This window comes from Saccopteryx bilineata, chromosome 6 (assembly GCF_036850765.1).
Source record: "Saccopteryx bilineata isolate mSacBil1 chromosome 6, mSacBil1_pri_phased_curated, whole genome shotgun sequence".
In the NCBI taxonomy this organism is placed as follows: Eukaryota; Metazoa; Chordata; class Mammalia; order Chiroptera; family Emballonuridae; genus Saccopteryx; species Saccopteryx bilineata.
Genome location: NC_089495.1, coordinates 19,709,911 through 19,715,440, shown reverse-complemented (window position 1 = coordinate 19,715,440; position 5,530 = coordinate 19,709,911). Strand labels below are relative to the sequence as shown.

Sequence of the window (5,530 nt, the reverse complement as noted above, 5' to 3'; positions counted from 1 at the left end):
TGTGAGGCCTGGTGTAGGCTCAGCAGGAAAGCGTGCCAAGATCAATTATTGATGTCTGCTAGGGGCATAGAGGAGAGTGAGTGACAATGTACAAGCCATGAATTTTCTTATCTGTGCAATAGAGCTTAAAATACATAGTCATTTTAATTATTAAGAGATAGGCATATTCTCGCTAGATGAATATCATGACAGGTACCATCAACTCAAACAATGTACCCTGACTTTTAGGAGCCTTGTTTATTACATGTTACAATGAAGGGATAATAGACCTCTAAAAGGATCCTCATTCCCCAGGATACTATTATCAAAGTAAAAGAATGTCATTGTTCATACCATTGTATCCAGTATTAAGCTATTCTGAGGGAAGACTGTTATAACTGATTTCCAGGACACTTTTTAAAAGAGCCAAGAAGAATTATTTGTTACTTTTACTTAAATGCATTCTACTGTGTTCTTTGATGTCAAAGAGAAAGTCTTTATTTTACAAAGTAAAAACCAAAAATTCAAAAAAGTCATTGGCTCCACAGCTTTCTGCCTTCTCCTTATTCAGAATAAGATCTCCAAATAGACTACTGTGTAATATTGGCTGTGGATGTCACGTTAACTAATATGTCAAAGTGTTGTGTTTGTACCAAATATTAATTAATGCTTTTATAAGTATTTCTTGTCTGCTTCTAACCCTGATCTTGTTCTTTGATTTTGATTAGATTACTAATCTTAGTAATCTAAGTCCAATTCCTGTTTTTTTCTGTGCTAGATGCCATATTTTCTGTTTCTTAATTTTGGACTATACTCTAGCTCCAATGAACTTGCCAAAAAGATTCAACAGAACACTAACACTACCTGGAAAAATGCTTCCTTGAAGTATAACAACCCATATGTAACAATCCTATCTCCATTGGAAACAAAAATAAGTGGTAAATTCTAGAATTTTATTCATTCATGATTGGTATCAAAAAGAAATACTCGTAAGGATAATTTAGTTTCTTATTTGCAGATGTAGGCAATCTTCCCTTAGGAATTAATAAAATCTTGAAGAATAAGAGTCAAAATTAACATATTCTCATTGAAAACTACTTTGGAATTTTATGTAACAATTAGAAAAATAGTAAATGAATAAAATGAATTTTTGTGCTCAAATAAAAATAATAAAGGTTGCCTACTAATTGTTATTTTATGTACCTTATATACCATTAAATAAATAATTATAATTTCCATAAACGTTCTTCTAATATGCTGAGAAAATTGAGACTCATTCTTTTTTTTTTTTTTTTTTTTTTTACAGGATCAGAGAGAGAGTCAGAGAGAGGGATAGATAGGGACAGACAGACAGGAACACAGAGAGATGAGAAGCATCAATCATCAGTTTTTTGTTGCAACACCTTAGTTGTTCATTGATTGCTCTCATATGTGCCTTGACCGGGGCCCTTCAGCAGACCGAGTAACTCCTTGCTGGAGCCAGTGACCTTGGGTCCAAGCTGGTGAGCTTTTTGCTCAAGCCAGATGAGCCCGTGCTCAAGCTGACGACCTCAGGGTCTCAAACCTGGGTCCTTCCGCATCCCAGTCCGATGCTCTATCCTCTGCGTCACTACCTGGTCAGGCGAGAGACTCATTCTTTTTTCCTCCCTCTGCATTAGGACTACACTGAATTTATCAACAAGTTTTACCAACTGCACCTTTGAAATCGACCATTGATGTATCTGTTTTTCTCCAGCTTTTCTACTACCACGTAGTTGTAAGATAAAATCAAGCCTCACTAATATTGCTAAAATAACACTTTTATTTTTACCTCTATTTTACACTGTCTCATCACCTGCAATTAATTACTTATGACTTGCTTTTATCACATAAGGGGGTCCTTGGATTTCGACAGACTCTATACACACATTTCGAGTCTATAAGGCTCACTCCCATAAAAACTTTTAAAAAATGAGACATGAGTGTTTTGGCTTGCGCCATTAGTGTCGTACTTACAGACTGCATGGGCAAACTAGTTTGATTGCACGCAGCAGGAGAATCTGCAGTAATGCAGCATATGAGTGAGGGAGTCGGAGTCCCCAGGACACTTACCTACTCCATGTTGAACTGTTAAAAGCACAAATGTTCCATTTGTGTTACCTTGTTTGGAGACTTGTTGGCCTTTATCATGGCTCCTATATTTATGTCCTTATCCTTTTTCTGTAGCTTAGTTGTGTTTTTATGTTCTAGATTATAATTTTACAATTGTGTTAGGATAGCTATGTGACTTAAGCTAGGGTATGTTTTGACTTATACCAATATTTGGGTTACATCACTGTCATGGGAACAGAACTATATCATAACTCGAGGGCCCCCTGTATCTGCTTATGCCATTTTCTCACCTCATGGTCACCAGTGATTTCCTGTTATAGTCTTTATTTTGTTTCTAAACAACTCACACCACCATCTCCATTCTAGCTACAATGGTCTTGTAGCTTAGCTCCTCAACAACACAAAGGGCTTTATATCTTTGAGGACTTACTTTTTGCTGTTCCTCCAACCTATTATGTCCCTACCCTGAATTCTCAGCATTCTACCTCCTTCTCACCCTCTTACATCTTCACTGATCCTCTTTTCAACTTATCTGTCATGTGTTATGAAACTATATCACTTAAATAAGCCCCATTTTTCTCTCTTAGCTGTCTATGTAATTTGTCATAGGTCTTCAAGAAAAAAAAAAAGAAGAGTTTTATTATTTTCCTCCACTAAAATAAAATTCCAAATTAGAAAGGTGCATAGATATTTTATTTACTACAGTACATGCAGTATTCAGAAAAATGCCTGACATATATTAAGTGATAAATACATATTTGTGGAAGGAGTGAATAAGAAGGAATCCCATGATGAGGCTTATTATTATTACTGTTATTGTGGTTGATGGTATTACTATCATTAGTAATGGTGATTGGTCATTTGCTTATTTGTGCCAAGTTTTTACAGTTGACACTATTAAGTGTTAGACTATTAAATATTGAATAAATCACCCAGTAAATAGAGAAGCCAGGATATATATAATTCGTTGTCTAATGTCAATATTGTTTCTTCTACGTGTACATGATATTTTCATGATATTTTCTTCATATCCAGCATAAAATAAGGAAGTATAATGACATGGGAAAACCATTGGTTGATTGTCTAACAGCCTATGACTTAAACCCTGTTTCCTCTATTCATTGACAGTGCTTTCTCTTCAGTTTTCTTATCTGTAATTTGGGATTATCAACTTTTACTTTATAAACCTCATTTGGGTATTAATTAAAGTTGTAAATATATAAATTCATATAAAGCAATGTCATATAACAATAATCAAATAAAATTGGATTTTTTCTCTTTCCTAGTAATCATCAGCATACATTTAGTTGCTTTTGGTTTCCAAGGAGATAATTGTTCTTGTGAATTTCTAGAATTAATATTTTTTATCACTATGTGATTGCTTAAACATAGCTTGTTTGAAATCTCTATATCTTTAAAAGTCTATGATAGACTTTATCTCTTGTACTATTAATCCATTCAATTTGATACTTGAATAACAGTTAATGTCCTAATTTAAATACTCCAATTTCAAACATTTCCCCACCAATATGGTACATTGATTCTTCATAACATTTATGCAAGAAGAAAATAATTAGCAGCAGTTTTAAACCACATGCACTCTTGAATATCACCCAAATTGACAACGATGTCAATTCACTATCCAAAGTGTGAGCCCCAGCAAAAGGCATTTGATATAGAAATAAAGTGACAATTACCAAATAACTAAAAATTTTTTTTAATCTTAACTTGTGGGAGTTACATGATCAAGAAAAGAGAAATGGGAAATAAAAAGTGTCCAAGTGGCCTGACCAGGCAGTGGCGCAGTGGATAGAGCATCGGACTAGGATGCAGAGGACCCAGGTTCGAGACCCCAAGGTCGCCAGCTTGAGCACGGGCTCATCTGGTTTGAGCAAAAGCTAACCAGCTTGGATCCAAGGTTGCTGGCTTGAGCAAGGGGTTACTTGGTCTGCTGAAGGTACGTGGTTAAGGCACATATGAGAAAGCAATCAATGAATAACTAATGTCTCACAATGAAAAACTGATGATTGATGCTTCTCATCTCTCCCCGTTCTTGTCTTTCTGTCCCTGTCTGTCCCTCTCTCTGACTCTCTCTCAATCCCTGTAAAAAAAAAAAAAAGTGTCCAAGTGGACAAGCATTTCAAGTTTACCTTGGCCTTTATGTTAACACTGACGGGTAAGAATACACATACAAACTAGACTCATGTGCCTTGTGTAAACTCATAAATATATTTTCATAATATTGTCTGAAAGACTTTAGAATATTACACAAGAAATTAAATGTAGTTATAAATCTCTTGGGCTACTTGTAAGAGAATAATTGTTGCTGATATTAGGAACAAAAACGAGATTTCTGGAAGTTTCCAGTGATTGATAAGAAAGGTTCTATGATCCTCATAATGGAGACTAAGATTGTGGTGTGATCAATTATTGTCAGCAGGAAAAGTACATACTACTCCTTAGTCACTTTGATTACTGTCAATATAACAAAAAGATAATTACATTTTTTTTTTTGCTTTTTTCTCAAGCTGGAAACAGGGAGAGACAGTCAAACAGACTCCCGCATGAGCCCGACCGAGATCCACCCAGCACGCCAACCAGGGCGACGCTCTGCCCACCAGGGGGCGATGCTCTGCCCATCCTGGGCGTCGCCACGTTGTGACCAGAGCCACTCTAGCGCCTGAGGCAGAGGCCACAGAGCCATCCCCAGCGCCCGGGCCATCTTTGCTCCAATGGAGCCTTGGCTGCGGGAGGGGAAGAGAGAGACAGAGAGGAAGGCGCGGCAGAGGGGTGAAGAAGCAAATGGGCGCTTCTCCTGTGTGCCCTGGCCGGGAATCGAACCCTGGTCCTCCACACGGTAGGCCGACGCTCTACCGCTGAGCCAACCGGCCAGGGCAAAAAGATAATTACAATACAAAGATTCTAAAAAGCTGCTTTTCAAAAATGAAATGCTAAAACTCTTCTTAAGGTGTAATGAAAATAACTTATAAACATAGTTTTCTACAAATTCATTTTAACACATTTTATTTGAGGTTTCTTTAAAAAGTGTTGTAAATACAAGCATATGATTTTAAAGTTATGGATTTGAAAAAAAAGACAAAAGAAGAAGACCCAACTTCTCCAAGATAAAAATAGAATTTTGTACAATTTAGATATAATTCGACTCGTGTGACTGCATAGTAGGAAAAAATTTTGAAACAATTCCACATTTAAAATTCATTACAGGTAATGGAGAGATTTTTTTCTGCTGTTGTTTCATTTATTTTGTATAATGAAATGATCAAATGTTATGAACTATTTTTAAATCTTTTATACAATTATGATTAATTTTATTTTTAGCAAAGACAATGTAAAGATCTCAATGGCTGCTTTTAGCTAAATATAGACTCCACTAGAGAGTGTATTAATATGGAATTGAGTTTATTAGTATTTAAGAATAAACAGGCTTTTCACCTGTGGT

General features: G+C 35.9%; 1 non-coding gene across 1 annotated transcript; it reads right to left on the bottom strand.

Moving 5' to 3' along the window:
* Positions 1-4,890: 4,890 nt before the first annotated feature.
* Positions 4,891-4,966, bottom strand: TRNAG-ACC (transfer RNA glycine (anticodon ACC)). The gene has a single exon. It is a non-coding gene; the product is annotated as a tRNA-Gly (tRNA).
* Between the last annotated feature and the right edge of the window lie 564 nt (positions 4,967-5,530).